This window comes from Panthera pardus, unplaced genomic scaffold, assembly GCF_024362965.1.
Source record: "Panthera pardus isolate Hobbes unplaced genomic scaffold, ASM2436296v1 HiC_scaffold_3, whole genome shotgun sequence".
Classification (NCBI taxonomy): Eukaryota; Metazoa; Chordata; class Mammalia; order Carnivora; family Felidae; genus Panthera; species Panthera pardus.
Genome location: NW_026526876.1, coordinates 30,760,319 through 30,779,874, shown reverse-complemented (window position 1 = coordinate 30,779,874; position 19,556 = coordinate 30,760,319). Strand labels below are relative to the sequence as shown.

The 19,556-nt window shown below is 50.3% G+C and overlaps 1 protein-coding gene across 1 annotated transcript in view; it reads right to left on the bottom strand.

Moving 5' to 3' along the window:
• MAP3K14 (mitogen-activated protein kinase kinase kinase 14) overlaps nucleotides 1-19,199 on the bottom strand; it is a 43,849-nt gene extending 24,650 nt beyond the window's left edge. The window contains exon 1 of the mRNA XM_019434791.2: nucleotides 19,083-19,199. The gene's annotated coding sequence lies outside the window, so the exon portion shown is untranslated. The remainder of the gene's footprint in view (nucleotides 1-19,082) is intronic.
• Nucleotides 19,200-19,556: the final 357 nt, after the last annotated feature.

The following is a 19,556-nucleotide window of genomic DNA, read 5'->3' as shown; positions in this document are numbered from 1 at the left end:
CCGTGGAAGCCGAGGTCCTCTCTTCTGAGGAAGAAAGCTTGAAAGCCAGTGACCTAGGAAATCTTCCAAGGTTCCTTCTAGTTCCCCAACCAGATGCAACGGATTCGTCAGGATCATCGGAGGGCAGGATGACCGATTCGGAATCAACACTGTCGGTATTCACTAAGCACCTACCATTATCGACCTCATTTTCAGATGTGAAGACCGAGGCTTGGAGAAGGTCAGTGGCCTGCCAGAACAGCCGCACGGCTACAAGCTGCAGAGGTGGGGCTGGACCCACGTGGCTGTCTCCAAGCCTGCATGTTCAACCCTGAGCAGACCACCCAGATTCTTCTGTTAGCTGCTCCCGACTTGTTTTGAGAACCAGGTGAGGTAGCATACAGGACACGCCAGGCGGTCTGCCCGGCCCACAGAAGATGTTGGATCAAAGTTCATTTTCTTGCCCTGAGCCTGGCTCACAGATGCCATCACTGAGACAATGGGATTTCTCCGTGTTGGCATCATAGAGTCAACGTTTCCAGCCGTAGCTGAGGCCTTCAACGCACTGAGCCTCGGTTCTCTGTATATAAAAGGGAAATAAAAATCTCCGTTTCGTAGGGTCATCTTGGAAATGTCCACTGCGGGACCAGGGCAGACCGGGGCAAATCCCTGTCATGACTATTTCATCTGGAAGTACAAACTTATCCTCTTCTGAATGCCCAGAGGGGACACATAGCAGAAGCAGAATGACTCAACTTCCTTCATAAGATATTAGTTGAAAACCAATCTTATTCTGATGCTTCCTCTTTTGAGCCTTCAGCTTGCCTGGCCACTAGGCCGCACTGGGCTGGCCTCTGCCTATCAAGAATGAGGGGCTGTGCAGGAAGGGGAACCAAGGTCAAGTGCAAGGCAGCGTGAGCAGGCCTGGCAAAAACAGCCATCTGGCCTGGCAGATCCAGAGATCCCCATGTACACTCAGCCCCGGCTCCCCTTTCTACCCTGCCCGCTCTCCCTAACCTCCCCTACCCCCAGCCTCTGTCCCAGCCAATCTGTCTCTTTCACTTGCCCGAGCACAGCAGCAATGGGTAAGCCTCTGCTTCTTTTCCTTTGCTCACTCTGACAATACCTTTGCTCTAGTAGACAATACCTTTTTCCTTTATTACTATCCGTCTGGCCCTCACCCATTCTTTATAACTGATCCCCTCAATGAAGCACCTGCATTCACCCCACAAGCGTTCAGTGAGTGTCCCCTAAATGCCAGGGCCTGTACTATGTGCTTTGTCTCCTTTACTGAGGAACCTCACAGGAACCTTGCAACGTTGGTGACATTATTCCCATTTTATAGACGAAGAAGTTAAGGCTCTAAGAGATAAGCTGCCTGTGGAAACAAATGAGGCCCAATTTACACAACTAGAGTATCTACCATGGGGTTAGGGCTCAAGCTTTCTGCCCCCTTCCCCTAGGACCTAAGTATTCCTAGTTCCATTCTAGCACAAAAGCTGAGCCACTGCCTGGGTGGCTCAGTTGTTTAAGCATCTGACTCCTGATTTCAGCCCAGGTCACCATCTCACGGTTCTTAAAAAAAATTTTTTTTTAAATGTTTATTTATTTTTGAGAGAGAGAGAGAGAGAGTAGGGGAGGGGCAGAGAGAGAGGGAAACACAGAATCCGAAGCAGGCTCCAGGCTCCGAGCCGTTAGCACAGAGCCCAACACGGGGCTCGAACTTACAGACCGTGAGATCATGACCTGAGCCGAAGTCGGACGCTTAACCAACTGAGCCACCCAGGCACCCCTCTCACGGTTCTTGAGATCGAGCCCCGTGTCCAGCTCCATGCTGACATCAAGGAGCCTGCTTGGGATTCTCTCTTTCCCCCTCTCTCTACCCCGCCTCTGCTCTCTCTCTCTCAAAAATAAATAAATAAACATAAAAAAAAAAAAACTTGTTGGCAGAAGTACCTGGAATATCAAGGAACTGAGCAGGATTTTACCCATGTGTCTATTACTGCTTCTATTTTACTCACAGGGTTGGCCCACTGTTCACAATAATTTCTTAGCCTGGGTAGGCAGGAAGCACAAGAGCCAAAAATGAGGGATCTCCGGTAAAGGCGGAATCAGCAATACGCTGGACAGAGTTCTAGTCGAGTTACACCACCGGGATGTCAGGACTTTCAACCGGATTAGTTGTAACAGGCCATTTCATTTTCTTAAAACAACCACAACAAAACCCCCACATAAATACATACACATGGAAACAAGAATTCCAGGAAAGACGGCGCTACCTTCACTGAAATAGTCCCCGAGGGATGTGCTTTGGCAAGCAGAAACGTAAGCCAGAGAAATGAGATACAAGAAACAATGGAAGATGCAGGAATCCGTACGACACGTGGCTCAATTAAATTAACAATGGAATTAAAAAAAAAATGTTTAGGGGCGCCTGGGTGGCTCAGTCAGTGGCACAGGTCATGATCTCACGGTTCAGGGGTTCGAGCCCCACGTCGGGCTCTGTGCTGACGGCTCGGAGCTTGGAGCCTGCTTCGGAGTCTGTGTCTCCCTCTCCCTCTGCTCCTCACCTGCTCGCACTCTTATTCTCTTTCTCTCTCAAAAATAAATAAAAACATTTTAAAAAATTAAAAAAAGAAAGAAAGAAAATTCCAATACAACATGGTCACGCAATGAGCCACACAGACACACAGCAGATGTAATGGGGACACGCGGAGGGGCACCTGGCCCAGCCTGGTGTGTGTCAGGAGGGGCTCCCTAAAGCCCTCGGGCTACATCTCAAGGGGCGAGCAATAGTTGCCCAAGGAAAAGGAGAAGGTATTGCAGGTGGAGGGAATGGCAAAAGTTGAGGTGAGTCTAGAAGGAGCCGCCAACAGCTCAAAGTTGCTGGTGGGCAAAGCTGAGGCCCGGGAGCCCCAAGAGAGGAGTTTGCAGATGGGGTCTGGGTACCAGATCACGGAAACGTGTTTGGTCCCGATGCAACTGCAGGGGTTAATTCTTAGCCAGAGGGGTAGAATTCAGAGGCAGAGTTCCAGAAGATGGAAGAACCCACAGGGTAGGGGTAGGGGCAGACGGGGGTGGGGGTGGGGAGGGGGGTGGACGTGGGCGTTTAAATGTGAACTGCGCGCTCAGGACAGAACCCCCACCCCACCTCCCAGCACCCTATCTCCCGCCAGGGCTGACAGCATTTCAAGCCGCAGGCCTGGGGGAGGCTGGCTTAACTCCCTCCCTCAGGCGGAGAGGCTGAGCCAGCTCTGGGACCTAGAGACACATCTGAGGAAGGAGGAAGGAGCACTCTGAGTTGAGACTCAGCGGGAGTCTCCAAACCGGCCTCACGCGCCAGCTTGAGGCCTGCTTCCCAGGAGGGCAGTTTCCGCCTAAGCGTCTCCCATTAAGGAGGACAGGAAATGTGAACGCACATCAATCATTAAAATCTCACCGATCAATCGTAAAATAAAAACCTGACATGCCCGCAAAACCTCGGTCTCGCCAAGGCCACGGGTCAAACTGCCGGGGTAAACACAATGTATGGAATGAAATTTCCGACTGTCTCCCGACTGCCACTACACGGCCGCCGACGCCGGCTGGCCCCGCACGTGCAGAAACACTGTGGTCCGTAGGCCCCTTCAGGTGGTTGAGGCAACCACCTCGTGTCTGTTCACTTCCAGCTTCTCCCAGACCTCCTCCCATCCCAAGCTAATCTCAAAACATCACATCCTTAACATAACCTCAGGTTCAGAGATATCCGTTGGCTGGGCACTGCTTCTGGGCCCAGTATCAATTCTGTGGTCCATAATCTGTCCGACCACTATCTCCCTAAAAACACAGGGTTTGGCTCTGGCCAGTCTGGTCTCTCCACACCCCACTTGCATGGGACTCAAATCGACAGGTCCCTGTGTGTATTATGTCCTTGTGTGGGTCACCCTGGACATCCTGCTTTTCCTTCACGGACCAAGCTCGCGACGTACGCCTCCAGGAAGTCCCTCCCAACGGTTTTATCGCACTAACCATCTCCATTTCCGACTGCTTATGGCACCGGCTCTCCTCACCATCTCCCTGGCCCTTAATCACACCCTCACCTTCTTCTTCTTTTTTTTTTTTTTTTTAAGTTTATTTATTTTGAGAGAGACAGAGACAGTGCAAGCAGGGCAGGGGCAGAGAGAGAGGGAGAGAGGGAAAATCCCAAGCAGGCTTGGCGTGGGCCTGATGCGGGGCTCGAACCCACGAAACTGTGAGATCATGACCTGGGCAGAAATCAGGAGTTGGATGATTAACCCATGGAGCCACCCAGGCAGGCGCCCCACACTCTCACACTCTTTACTCATCAGATGAAATAATGCAGATGAAACACTCTGGAAATGAGAAACCCTTACACCAAGAGAAGACAGCCATTTCTCGTGCGCACAACTCAGAGAATTGTGTCTAGGTATGGAGCAAACAGAAATATGGAAAATCAGAGACACTCAGGGTGTTTTATGATAAAACTGGAACAAAAGGGTCTAATGACAGGGGGAGGATAATTATTAAATAAATGATGGCACAGCCATTAATAACGTTTACAAATAGTTTTTAACTATATGGAAAAATGCCAATGGAACACAGAAGTAACAGAGAAAGGATTCAGAATTATATCTAAAGTATGACCCCGCCTAGCATGTGTCCGTCCGCGTATTACATCAACCTTTATGAAAATGCAGACACTTAGCATAGACACGCGGCAACAGCTCTCTCTTGGGGTTTAGTGGTGTTTTGATTTTTTTTAAACTTTTTTAATTTTTCCACTTTTTTTCAACCATCATGTATTACTTTTCTGTTTTCATTTTTTTTAATTAAAAAAAAATTTTTAAGTTGATTTATTTATTTCAAGAGAGACAGAGAGAGTGAGTGGGGGAGGGACAGAGAGAGAGAGAGAGAGAGAGACCCCAAGCAGGGGATTGAACTCACAAACTGTGAGACCATGACCTGAGCTGAAACCAAGAGTTGGATGCTTAACCGACGGAGCCAGCAGTCGCCCCTCTGTTTTCATTTCTTAACAGATGTTTCCAAGTCATTAAAAAAAAAAAAAAAAAAAAAGGAAAGATATACAGTGAAAAGTGTAAGTCCTTCTCACCCTTCCCCCATCCCTCTGAGGGGATCCCAGTTAGTGGTTTCTTGTCTGTCCCACCAGAGATGTCCTCTGGGGAGTATTACTTTGTATAACAAAAACAAGCTCTGACTAGAAAAGGGTCTCTTGGTATGGGATAAGAATTTAAGAGGCATTCTGGCCCATGTTTGTGAGGGGGACTTCATAAATACGTGATGGCTGCCTCCTGCCCCCAGTGGAAACCTCACCAGAGTCTCGGTGGTCGGTCAGTGAGTTCTGGGAGCATGGCTACTAACACAGAAGGCTGGAGACGGGCAAGCCCGTCCTTCTGGTTTTGGTTTTCATTCTCTCTTTCTTGCTTCCCGCTGGGGACTGTGGGTTTTATCAGTTATGACTCAAGCAGTAGAAGGTGGCCCTGTCAGCCGTCCTCAGCTCTGATGACCCCTGCTTCCCTGCTTTTATTTATAGTCATGGGAGACAAGCGTTGCAGTAGCTGAGGCTGTGTTAGTGCTGGATGGAAGAAACACTTGTGCCCACAAGTGGCCCCACAGACAATGGGACAGACAGCGGCCCTGGACCAGACAGAAAGCCACCAGCCCCTCCTTCCCTGCTTACGTCAAGGGTGGGACCTGAGGGGTGGGCTCAGTCTGGGAAACCCAAAGAAGGCAAGTTGTTCTGGCTAATCTCTCCTACCTTCCTGATGTAATATCTGACCCGGTTTCTTTTTCTTTTTCTTTTTCATCTATATTTTGTTTTCAAATACAAAAGTAATACTTGTTCACTGTGAAAATTTCAACCATACAAAGTATATAGAGAAACAAAGGAAGAAAGCAAGAAAGCAAGAAAGCAAGAAAGCAAGTTTTGCCCCATTCCCTCCTCCCTACAATGTAAGAAACCCTTAAATTTGGTATAAATCCTTCTAGGTCCATTAGCATTCATGTACAAACATAGAGTTTGGGACTGGTTTTAAAAGAAACACAGGCTTATACATACACAATATTCTAATTTTTTTAACGTTTATTAATTTTTGAGAGACAGAGCGTGAGCTGGGGGAGGGGAAGAGAGAGAGGGAGACAGAGTCCAAACCAGGGTCCAGGCTCTGAGCTCTCAGCACAGAGCCTGATGTGGGGCTCGAACCCACAACTGTGAGATTATGACCTGAGCCAAAGTCGGATGCTTGACTGACTGAGCCACCCAGGCGCCCCTACATACATAATATTGTACAAGTCACATCTTTCACTTAACAATAGATAGATTATGGATACGGTTACATTTCAGTGTATGTTAGATCTCTCATTTTTTAAAAAAATTTTTTTGATGTTTACTTTTGAGAGAGACAGAGACAGAATGCAAGTGGGTTGGGGCAGAGAGAGAGGGAGGCACAGAATCTGAAGCAGACTCCAGGCTTCTGAGCTGTCAGCACAGAGCCCGACGCGGGGCTCGAACTCACGAGCTGTGAGATCATGACCTGAGCTGAAGTCGGACGCTCAACCGACTGAGCCACCCAGGCGCCCCTCTCTCATTTTTTTTAATGGCTCCATAAGATTCTATGGTATAAATATACCACCATTTCTTCATCTATTCCTCTATGGATGGACTTGCACATCGTTCCCAACTTTTCACTCTTGTAAGTAATACCGCAAAAAACCCAAAAACCGAAAAACAAAACCACTCCCCCTGCAACCGTTTATTTACTTCTTTGTGCACTTGTATAGGTCAATTCTGGGTGGTAAATATCTGGGGCTGGAATTTCTGGGTGACCCTTTTCATCGTGGGCTTGCTCTTTTCTCATTTCTACGTGTCAGAAAAGTAGGCAGCATCGGTCAGTCCGGGACAGGTAGGTTCCCAAACGTTATATCAGCTATTTACTAGAAAGATGCTATCCTTGCCTTCAAGGTGCTTATAATCTAGTTGGTGAGAATGGATGGCTGGATAAATAAATGATAAAGCAATCACACAACGATCTTGGGATCAGAGGGCCTTTGGAGGTCATTTATTCCAAGGTATCACTTAATAATCCTGAGGACGGCCATTTCAGCTACATTCACAGGATGGCCTTGGAGTCAAAAGATCCGAGTTTGAACTGGAGCCTCTACCACTCTGGTGTGTGACCAGGTGCAGATCACTTACTCTGAGACTCGGATGTCTCATCTGTAGAACAGGGATGCTCAAACTAAAACAACAGGATTTTACAGGCCAATTAAACGCAAGAAGCAATCTCTAAATGCCCAATACTGTGTCTGGAATAAGCGGGTGCTCTATAAACGTGAGCAAAGCCTCCAGTCAGAAGGAAGCTGTCCCAAGATGAGCAGGCCCCTCTGGGCCTGGAAGTACCAGTTGTCTGAAAGTCCTTGCCTCTGCAGCGCTGAAATCTACCTTGCAAAGCCTCTAGCCAGCAGCCTTAGTATCAGGAGGAAGGTCTGGAACAGATGCTGTCAGAATAGGAGGGGAGAATCCTGAGACCACACGGCAGAAGCAGTCAGCCAGGAAAGGCCAACCTACCAGGGGGAAGTTCTTTGAAGTGCATTCGAAACGTGCCTTCCAGCTTTTTTCTCTGCTGGCCGTGCCTCAGCTCTGGATGCACTAAGGAACGAGCTGTGGGCGGTGCGTGATGAACCCGGGACCCAGAATTCCTGGGCAGCTCACGCTGAAATTAGCCGTCCTGTGGACATCTTCAAGTGTTTTCAACAAGCTGCTGCTATGTGTATACACATTAATTACACGCCGGTTGTCAATAATAATAAAAATAATAACGGCAGCTATTATTACATGCTACCTATCAGGTAACGCACGTACTATTTCTTGGGCCCTCACAGTAACGCTGTGAACAAGGCGCTAATATTGTCCCCTTTATGTGGGGGAAGACACTGAGGCTCAGGGGGTCAAGAGATCAGTGTAAGGCTACTCTGCAAGGAAGTGGCAGAAGCGGGATTTGTACACAGGACTCTTATGTCAAAAAGTACATACTCTTAACCATGATGCCCTATTTTCAAATGATCTAAGCTTTAAGAATTGGGGGGCGCCTGGGTGGCTCAGTCAGTTAAGCGGCCGACTTCGGCTCAGGTCATGATCTCATGGTCCGTGAGTTCGAGCCTCATGTCGGGCTCTGTGCTAACAGCTCAGAGCCTGGAGCCTGCTTCAGATTCTGTGTCTCCCTCTCTCTCTGACCCTCCCCTGTTCATGCTCTGTCTCTCTCTATCTCAAAAATAAATAAACATTAAAAAAAAAAAAAAAGAATTGAGACCTCCCCCCCCCCCCCCGCCCCCCACACACACACAGAAGCAGCCACAAGCCAAAGGTCTGTTAGTGAGAAACCCAGGGACTGACCCAGGAGGAAGCATCTCAATTAGGGAGCATAAATGCAGTTGGCTGACGTTCTGGAAAGAAGACACTTGAAACGGTGATGGGGGAGCAAGACATGTGGCAGGCTTGTGTTCGTTCCCTAGCCCACCCACGCCCAGCGCAGGTATCAGCTAATACATACCTGGGCCCGTCACAAGGACCCATTCTATGACAAAGTTCAAATCTGCTATCCACTTTATGTTTTTAAATGTTTATTTATTGAGAGAGAGACAAAGAGAGAGAAAGAGAGAGACAGAGAGAGGGAGAGAATCTCAAGCAGGCTCTGCGCTCAGCACAGAGCCAGACGCGGGGCTCGAACCCACGAACCGTGAGATCGTGACCTGAGCCAAAATCAAGCGACTGAGCCACCCAGGTGCTCCAGCCATTCATTTGAGAAAACCTGGCTCCAGGCTATTTTGCTTTGGTTGTTGTTATTGGTTTGGTTGTTTGGTTATTTTTGTGGTTGTTGTTGAAGGGGGGTCGGGGACAGAGGGAGCAGGAAAGAGAACCTCAAGCCAACCCCAGGGAGGGGCCCTGACCTGAGCCAAAAAATCAAGAGTGGATCACTTAACCCAATGAGCCACCCAGGCGCCCCTAGGTTGTTTTTTTTTTTTTAACAGCTACCGTCTTCATAAACATGGCCAGTACCTTGTCCTCCGGGCCCCTGATAAAGAGCATTGTAGACACTTCAAAAGAAGTGTTACAATGGCATTTTCAATTCAACTTTTGAATCCTTTGCAGGAGGAGAGCCAATGGCAGATTGAAGAGGTCACTGGGGCCTCACTGACCCACACAGACAATTATGGAATTGGTATGCAGGAGAACGTTGGGGGAGGGGAGTAGTATTGAAGGGGAAAAAAAAAAAAAAAAACCCCAACCACACGCATGCCTCATTTTCTACACTAAACTGGCAAGGAATTTTTAATGTATGTTGTGTAAAAAAAATTTCAAGTGTGTTCTGTGGGGGGTATTTTGTGTATTTAAACATTTTGATTAAGGGGGCCTGCAGGGGATACCATTCGGTAATGATCAATTTCCAAAGATTACAGTGCCATAAACTGCCCCCGACACCAGAATCATGCCAAACACAATCAGCTTTCTTTTGATGAGTCAAAATGCACTTCTGGATCTTGCCAAGCCTTGAGGTCATCATTACAAGCAACATTTGGTTGTGAAAAACAGCTCTCCTTGTTTAACCTTTTGAATTGGATTCTGAGCAAGGGAGCAGTTCCCTGGGCTACGGTTAATCCCACTGAAATACAACCACTTATTCCCCTCCTCTCTGGGTTTGTCTCTGGTCTTCCCAAGTGGCACTGGCTTCGAGCAGGGTCTACCTGTAATTCAGAGCAGATGGAGAAAGACAGGCTCAGCCTCCCTGTAAGGGAGGAGGCTCCAAGTTCGTTGTAGTCACTGGTGACTGGTTTTGAAATTGAGGAACTAGTTTGAGGAACCTTAGAATAAACAAGAAACCCAAACAACTCGGCTTTCCACAGAAGACTTCCAACGTGCGGGGGTTAATGGAAGGAAGCACCGTGGCAGTGGAACCCTGCCCATGGCTTCATTTCAGATGCTGCCATACCATACCCTTTGGCCGACTGGCCTGAGTGACGACTTGAGGACGTGAGCAGCAAAGGTGACTTTGACACGTCCCTGTATAATACAGCCCTTTATAATACAGTCGCATTCTTGCCCTCCTCTGGGAAGAGAAGAAAGGCTTGGGACCTGTGGGATAACGGGGAATATTCCAGAGGCTCTCAGAGTAATCCTTGGTAAAGGAGGGGAAACCGTGAATAGCCTGTGGCTCTCTCAGGCCGTCAGGGCCTAGAAGGAGGAATATGGATGCTATTCTTGTACTTTCACTTGACCACAAATACTTAGCCAGTGGTTCCCATTCTCCAGGTGCCGTGCTGGCCAAAAGATGCCATGGTGACCAAGACAGACAAGGTCCTTGCCCTCACGAGGCTTTCACCGTCGTAACCCTGGAAAGGCTCTTCTGGAATGCTGAACTTGGTTATTAAGAAGCACTGTCATGGGTCAGGCTTTGAATCATCTGCCTACGAGCCTGTGTCGGAGTGGCACCAAGCACATGGGCTCGGTCACTGTGTCACCGCCTTCTCTATTCCAGCCTGGAAGGCTGGGGTAAGTCAGCCACGTCTTTAATGGCTGGCTCCCTGTGGTCTGCTTCTGCTCTGAGGCATGTGCAAGCACACATTTCTCCTGACTGCCATACGCCTCTGCAACTATGCTCCTTTCTCCCAGAGTGCTGAGGTTTCCAGATTGTTCTCAAGCTCCTTTTCCAGGCTGACAAGTGGTACAAGAGCCCAAGATGAGAAATGCTGAGGGTGTTCCCATCCGGACACCTGCAGGATGGGAGGTGGCGCTCCTTGCCTCGGAGGAGCTGTGTGTGTGACCGTACCGGGCCCCGCAGGACAAGGAGGGTCCCCGGGCCACCACGTCTTCCTGGCTCCTCTCCAGCCTCCTCAGTCACGGTTCATTATTTAGCACCTGCAAGGTCTGTCTCCTCCCGCCCCGTCCCCACCACAGTGAGCTCCTCGAGGGCAGCACCTCAGTCAGTTATCCTCGTTTCTATATTCTAGCACCTGCCAGAGCCTACAACCGTGACATTCTTGGCAAGCACTCACCGAAAGGGTGACTGATGTGCTCCTGAAGAATAACCTGGTGCCTCGGCTCCAAGAGTCTGGCCAGCCTAGTGTCTGAGTGTCCAGACCGGCCATTCATTCGGTGAGCCGGAAGGGGCAGAGACAGCTCCCTATACCAGGGGTCACAGCACGGTGCTTATATTCTTTCTTTTTTTCTGTAAAAGTTTTTAATGTTTATTTATTTTTGAGAGAGAGAGAGAGAGACAGAGTGTGAGCAGGGAGGGGCGGAGAGAGAGGGAGACACAGAATCCGAAGCAGGCTCCAGGCTCCGAGCTGTCAGCACAGAGCCCGATGCAGGGGCTCGAAGCCATGAACTGTGAGATCGTGACCTGAGCTGAAGTCGGATGCTTAACCGACTGAGCCACGCAGGTGCCCCAGCACGGTGCCTGTATTCTGACTATATGGGGGTACAAGGAGGTGTCATGCAAGCTGGGTCCTGAGCCGCCCTTGTCCCCTTTCCTAAATGCTGACCTTGAAGACCCAATGATTTCCAAGTCTTTGAGACGGTGACCCTTCTGAACTAGACAACATCCATCTGGGCTCCAATGTGTGCACATATGCTCGCTAGGAGGTAGTACATACACAAATCTCTGCCTTTTACATTTATCTCTGTAAAGCTATTCCTGTCTCTCAAAGTACAGCACCTACCAGCTGGGACTATTGAGCATGGGCTCAAGAAGCCTGGTTCATCCAACTCACTTCTGGGGCCAAAGAAGTCCATTTCTAATCTTAATGGGTAATGACATCCTCATCTGAGGCTGGCTAAGGCCCCCTTTCCTCCTACCCCTCCCACCCCAGGTCATCCCTGGTATTGACCAGCAGAACTAGGAGTACTGGCAAATTCTGGCCCAGTAAAAGGACACATCAATGAGAGCATCAGGTGGGTGGTTAATCGCAGACACAACGGCTCTTTGCACTTACAGGGGCCACCATCCCGATCCGACATCATGCTCTGCCCATGAGGAAGAGCTTCTTTGCTCAGAGTTGCTGGAGGCATCCAGCTGGAATGACATCCGACTGCTCTGGCTTTCCAGGCCACCTGCATGCCACGGGTGACATGTCTCTTCTTCACGGCGGAAAGATACAGAAGGGCTTCTTGGTGCCCCATGGCTTTGTCCCCTCGCAATCAGTCATTAATAGTAACTGAACACCCACTTTGGGTAAGATACTGCTTGGGGAGGTAGGAAGGTACCTGAAAGGTGCAAGCAACCTTTGAGACTTCCGGGTAACCCTGCCCAGACTTGTATTTTCTTATCAACCTTGACCTCCTTTTGGTTACACAAACTTCGTGGTATAAGAGAGTATCAAATGAATAGCTTTCTGTTGACTTTTTCTTAGACCCACAGCAGCTGCCGTTCTGGCTCCACCCCTCCCAGGTCTGGCAGAGCTTGCAGAAAGGCTGAGAGGCATGGGGCCAAGGTGGGGGAATAAAGGAGGAACTAGTGAAAAAGTACAATTCCTACCCCGGGAGCAGTTCCTCTGTTCTGTGGTCGCAGCACCGCATAGTGAAAAGAGCCTGGGCTTTAGTTCAGATACTGCCATTAACTGGCCGCGTGGCCTTAGGCAACTCTGCTTCCTTGGGCCACAGTTTTCTCTTTTGTAAAACGGGGGAGAATGTAGGGCGCCTGGGTGGCTCAGTCGGTTAAGTGTCCGACTCTTGGTTTTGGATCAGGTCATGATCTCCCAGTTCGTGAGCTGGAGCCTTGAATCGGGCTCTAAGCTGACAGTACAGAGCCTGCTTGGGATTCTCTCTCTCCGCCCCTCCCCTGCTTGCGTGCTTTCTCTCTGTCAAAAATAAATAAATAAACTTTAAGAAAAATAGGGGAGGGGTGCCTGGATGGCTCTGTCGGTTACGCATCTGACTCTCGGTTTCAGCTCAGCTCATGATCTCGCGGTTCACGGGTTGGAGCCCCGCATCAGGCTCCGTGCTGACAGCGAGAAGCCTGCTTGGAGTTCTCTCTCTGCGCGCCCCACCCCCCCGCCCCCGGTTGCTTGCTCTCTCTTTCTCCAAATGAATAAATAAAAATAAAAATCATTTTTTTTTAAATAAAGAAAAATAGGGGAGAATGTAAATGATAACGATCATTTCTAGGCTGTAATTCTAATAGCTCTTTCTTGACACAGTGGTTGAGGCCTAAAGGTCACTTAGCCATGCCTGCCTGAAGTGAGGGCTGGCTAGTTCGGATGGATGGGGTGTGCATATGGGGCTGAGGTGGAGTCTGCGACCACTTGCAAGGTAATACTAGTGTTTCCTCCGAAGGCTTCAATAAAGTCAAGGCCACTTTGAGGCTAACCGTGGACATTGCCTACAGATGTCCCTGATCAGCAGTCAGGCTGAACACCAACCACACTGGTCTAGAACAGAGAGTCTGAACAAACTTTGTCTTGATGGACCCCTGGTCGTGGCCTTAGTGCTGAGAGGGTGAACAGAAGCCACAGGAACCAGACACTGGCTGGCAGGGGTGTCTCAGGACTTTCCTCTGCTCCTTCTTTCTGGGCCCAAACGCTGGTCCCGGAAGTGTCGGCAACTGAGGTGGCGGTGGGCTTGGAATGACAGTGTTCTGAAGTCCAGGGTTGAATCTAGCCTTCTTGATCACCGCAGCTCTTTAGAGCCTTCCAACTCAGGTGGCAAAAAGAGAGGCAGGTAGAAAAGGGTTCCCCAAAAGGTCTTTCACACCAAAGTATGGTTTGCATCTCTCTGCTCTTTGCCAAGGGGTTTCCCAGCTCCCTGGAGCCAAAGCTCCCCTCCAGCTTCTTTGCTGACTGTCACTGGAAGTGGGCCATTTTCCACCCTCAAGGTGGCTGGACTCAGGAGTGCAGTGACACTGCTGATCTGGGCTCTGTGCCTTGTTCACATGACCCCCCCCAACCCTCCCCCCGCCCCCCGCCCCAGCCAGGGGATCCATCTATCTGTCGGTTGGCAAGCCTTGGCTCCAACCCCTGCCTCCAAAGCCCTTCTGCTGAAATGACAGTGATTTCTGACAGAGAGCTGTCTCTTCTTCTTTTATAAAGTGTATATATATATATATATATATATATATATACTTTTTTTATTTTAGTAATCTCTACACCCACCAAGGGGCTCGAACTCATGACCCCAAGATCGAGAGTTGCACGCTCTTCCGACGGAGCCGGCCAGGTGCCCCGTGGCAGAGAGCTTCTCTGACAAGGTCTGCTCAAGACTTCCTCTGCGACTGTGCCGGGGAATAAGTCGCCTGTCACCTACACCCCTGCACGGGTGACTCACCTTCTGGAGAAAGTGCTCTGCTCACCTAAGCAAAGCTGCCTGGAAAATGACTAAGGCACCTATCAAATGCACTCCGTGGGGCCGACCAGTTAGTGAGCCGGGTCCAGACATGCTGCCTCTCACCTCCGGCCTGAAGTCAAGTGTGGGGCTACCACTCCGGGCCTGCTGGTTTCATTTTCATCTGAACTGAGCTCCACATGAGGCTTGACATCCGGTGATCTATTTTTTCTAAAAACTAGGTTCACTTTAGAAATGACTCTGGCCATGAAGGCAGCTTCCCCAAGAGAAAACAAAATGTTATTTAAAGGGAACGTCAGCCTGGTGGGAGCCTATATTTTTGTTTTGTATCAAGAAGAGGAAAAAAGAACTTAAAATGTAACGTGAAACTTTTTTCCCCCTTGGGTGACTTCTCATTCTTTAAATATTTATTTATTTCGAGAGGGAGAGAGAGCATGAACCGGGGAGGGACAGAGACAGAGAGGGAGAGAGAGAGAGATCCCAAGCAGGCTCCGAGATGTCAGTGCAGAGCCGGACACGGGGCTCGATCTCACCAACCGTGGGATCATGAGCCGAAACCAAGAGTTGGACGCTTAACCGACTGACCCAACCCAGGCGCCCTCTTTCTTCAGAACCAAAATTTCCCTTTGAGTCCCTCAAACAAAGAACAAGTCCTTGTTGACTTATGTTCTATACGGCATTTTCCTACTTTTCATCTCCAGAGTTAAGGCAGGGACCCGCTACACCACGTGGGGGACACAAGGGAGGCCTGGAAAGAAAGGCCCAGCCCTGCTTCTGGCTCAGAGTCCTGGGAGGGCCGAGGCTGGCCTAGGTCTAGGATCCCCCACTCTGATCGGGCAGAGCCTGGGCCTCTGTAGGCTCCTTTGGAGGGTGGTGAGGACAGTATCTAGTATAAGATGGGGAGAACGTGACAGCTAAAACCTCTGCCCAGAAGAAACATCCCCCGGAGGTCCTACTGAGAAAATGACTCTGCCCTGTCAGGCAGTCTGACCCTTCTTGACAGCATCTTCCGGAAGAAAAGGCAGCTACCACTACTGCTAAGCCACTGTGTCCTGCGGCTTATTATGTGCCAGGCACGGAGCTCAGCACTTTGCACAGGTGCTCTCATTTTCTACTCAAAACAACCCCGTGAAGTATTTCTGATCCCATGTATAGATGAGGCACCCAGTGCTTGGAGAAGCGAAGTGATTTGCCTGAGTCACACGGGCAGACCGTGGCAGAGCTGGACCTGACCCAGGTCTGTCTGACATGACAGCCCCAACCCCCACATTTGACCCCGGAGACACCACCAGACTTGCTCTACTGCTCGGGCCAAATCACCTGACCACTCGGCCCTAATTTCTGCCATCTGCAAAATTAAGACAAGTAGACTCATCCAGAGAACGTGCTAGTCCTCGGTCAGCCTTTTAGTAACGAGCAATTGTGAACAACCAATGCCACTCGATCGCTGTCAACGACACTCATTACTATTTTAGCATAAACAGAGAAACACAGCAGCTACCCCGGTGTAGTCACATTCAAAATTGGCATGTTCGGGGGGGGAAAAAAAAGTTACTCATGAAACTTATCCTTTCATGAGTAAGTTAGTAGAAAAAGCAGTGAAACAGATGTTAAGAAACGTGTGTTTAGCTTCTGGGCATGACGGTGCTCTCCTGAAGAATCTTGTGTCCCCTATTTCTCCTTAGGAGGCTTCCCTTTCCTGATCTTCGGCCCTGCCTTTCTTGACAAAGTAGAAGTATAAAAAAAAGTACAAAAAAATTGGCTACAACGTGCCATTACTCTTCATGCCATATAATTTTAAGGGATTTAAAAGCCCTAAGACAGCAAGCGATTAAAAGCCCTAAGACAGCAAGCCGGGAGGAGGCTCCGTTCAACTAGAACACAAAGAAGGACACACGGGCCACCGAAGGGAAAATGGCTTTTCTCTACAGTGCCACTCAGGTGTGGAAGACAAGCCCCGAACTAACGACCGTCCGCCCGACGTACGTCGATGTCTCACTCCGCTCGACTGCAATGTTCTACTACCCAGGCTGCCCTATGTTTAGCCTTCTATTTCTGATCTACTGCTTTCAACATTTCAGTCAGCACCACCAAGTAAATGCATAAGCCTTCACACGTGCATCACTGCTAACGCTCGCTCCACCCCCTTGAGAGGGCCCAGCCTCCACTCCTTGCCCTCCGAGTCGAGTCGCGGTGTGGTGTGCACAGGCCAGAGGGCCCGGCCTATCCTTCGAGTTCCCCAAATCCGCTGCCATGGAAGGGTCTCCCTTCCCGCCAATTTCACACCGGTGCCATCAAAAGTGCCCGTTGTGCTCAGATGTTTCCAGTTTAACTGAAATACTAAAATGGGGCAAACAGGAAGCATCAGACACAACTGCGGTAGTGACTTATTAATCACGAAAGCAGAATTTTAGTTGCATTTTAACCTTTTGCCAGGAAAAAAAAAAACAGCTTTGAGATGATGGAAGCCTTTGGTACAAACAAGCTGCCTGTGAGAGTATCAAGCTGACTTATACTTTTCACGTAGGACTGATTCTGCTTCCACGATTTCTTAACTATCCTCCCGGAAAGAACATCTGTCAAGCCAACTGGTATGAATCTGTCAGCTCTTCATCAAGGCAGGCAGACCTGTTCGAAAAGCTCGTGTGCTGTCCACGGAGACAGGAAAAAAAATAGGAAATGAAAAGTGACTTCACGGGCCAAAGTGATAGAGCCCTCTTAAGGGGGTGCCAACGACGAAGAAAACAATGCTGGACGAAGCTTTGTCTTTCCCATCTCTACAGATCTCTCACCAGACCTTGGCCGGGATGAACTGTTACCATGAACCAAAAGGATCACAACAGTTGCCCGGAGTTGGACAACCAATCAGGGCCCAGCCTGCTTCTCAACATTAAATGATATATAAACACTCCAAGCAGATCACAAAGGAGTCAGTGTTCAACAGGAGAACCAAAATGAGGAACCAAACCTCCATCTGTTGAGGCGAAACGGCCAACCAGACATTTTTGTTTAATAGATGAAGGCTCATTTGGCAGGGTCTCTGTCTGTGGTGCCGCTCCCACAAACCCTACCAGACAATACCAGGGGCAAAAAACCCCCTTCAGAACGGCTCCTTATAATCTGAAAACAGTCAGAAGATGATCTGAAGGTTGGCAGCTTGTTGCTGTCTGATTTTACAACAGTGTTGGAACATACACCTGGGTACGTATTTCTAAAGTTACTTTTATTTTGAGACCTTCTGAGAAGTTCACCACACCCTTCAAAATAAATGAGGATGTCTTAAAGGTGTCAGAGAGAGGTCTGGCATCACCACACCCAAGGAACTGACTTTGACATCACTTAAAAAACACCAACAGTAAATCTGAATACATCGTAAGCAAGCCAAGCACCTGTCCTCTCACGGCAAGAGCATAAATACCACGCCAGACCTCTCCCTTCTTCCTGCAACCAAGTCCCATAACGTGGTCCTGGTCCAGGGGAAAGAACCCTGGTAAGACTCCAGTGGCCCAGGCCTCTCACCCTGAGTCCTGGCTAGAACGCATTAGGCAAAATGTATACTACCCACCCACCCCCACCCGCCCCAGGTGCCTCACCTATGAAACAGGACAATACCGTCTATGTCTTCCTGCAGATGTCTGAAGGAAAATGGAGGTTACAGGTATGAAGACACTAAGTAAAAAACACATCACTAATGTTAAGATACTATCTCCCTCTAATCTCTCAGAGACTATGTTTCTAGTCAAGCGGTTTTCAACATTTTTCCTGGAATGAACTTCAGACTGCTCTTCTGTAGCGGGCCCCATTTCTCACCATTTAACTTCGTCTGCTTAGACGCCTTAATCAAGCCACTGGTGTTCACCGCCTCCAGTTAAAAATAATCCTGCCACTTCTACCACTGATTTCTGTACCTTTTCTCTGCTTATCCTCTGCTCCCCACACTACCTCCCCAGCACACCGTTCAAGACCGAAAGCAACAGTTTTAACTCTATTTAGGAGGGAAGCACTTCTGAAGTTGCCCAGCACCAAGGAGGCTTCTGGGGCAGGTGAGACTGCACTCTACAAGCGGCCTCTTTCTACCTGGTGCCTGGTGGGCTTCCAAGATGGGAACATTATACCGGACCCGGATAAAGTCCTGAGCGTAGCGGACATAAGAATCACAGAAGGGTCAGGGTGAGAAAGGATGCCGAGAGTGGCCAGCATTGCCCCACCGGGTGCCAAGGGCAAGCTACGCTCCTTCTCCCCGCTTCGGAGTGTGACCCGAGAACTTCCCAAGGGAAGGCCGAGGGTTTCACGGCCACAGCAGGTGAGAGGACGCACAGATCCGGGGCGCTTGTGCATCCGCCACCTTCCGTCCCGAGCCGAGGCGAACCCCCACCCTGCGGGCACCCAGGGAGAAGAGTAGGAGGGGCGGGCTCGGCGGCAGGGGAGGCTGAGCGCGGGGTCAATGGGGGCGTTGCGTTGGGGAAGGGGAAGCAGGGCGCCCCTATGCGCGCTCTCGGCGAGCGTGCGGCCTGCGGGGGTGCGAGACGAGAGCAGCGTGCGACCTTGGCCCTGGCAGCGTGGTGCGAAGCGAGCGCCGGCGGCCGGCCGCCGGGGGCTCGCGCGCGAGTGGATCCGACCGTCCGCGCCGCGGACCCCCACCATTCCGGGCGGCGGGCCAGGTCGCGGCCCGACCCCGGGCTGTGGGGCGATTCTTCCCCGCCGTTCCCTCGGCGCCCCGCTCGGAGTCCCGGGATCCCGTTCAGTCACTTACCGGCTGAGCGCCGATCTCCCCAACCAGCGAGTGTCGCGCTCCCCTCGCCCGCGGTCTCCCGCCGTCGGCCGCCGACCGCTGTGCTCCGGGACCACGGTCGCCCCGCCCCGGCCTCGGGCCCCGCCCCCCGCCACCGCCTCGGGCCCCTCCCCCCCTCCACCGCCTTCCAGGCCGCCCCCGGGGCCACGCCTCCCCCGGCGGCTGCAGATTTGTCCTGCTTCGCGCCTCCTTGCTTTGGCCGCACCTCCGCCTTTGGCCCCGCCCATTCCTCCAGTCTAACCAATGAGACGTCTCGCCCCGTCATACGGCCCCCTAGCAACGATTGGCTAACAAGGCCTTGTTTCCAGAAATGGGCACTATTTCCGGACAGTGTTTATAGAGCAGAGATTGCCAGGCGGACAGATTGACAGAAGGCGGAGGCGGCCGGGGTGTTGGTGCAACCGCACATGCGCGCTGGGCTTCTGGCAGTCTTTT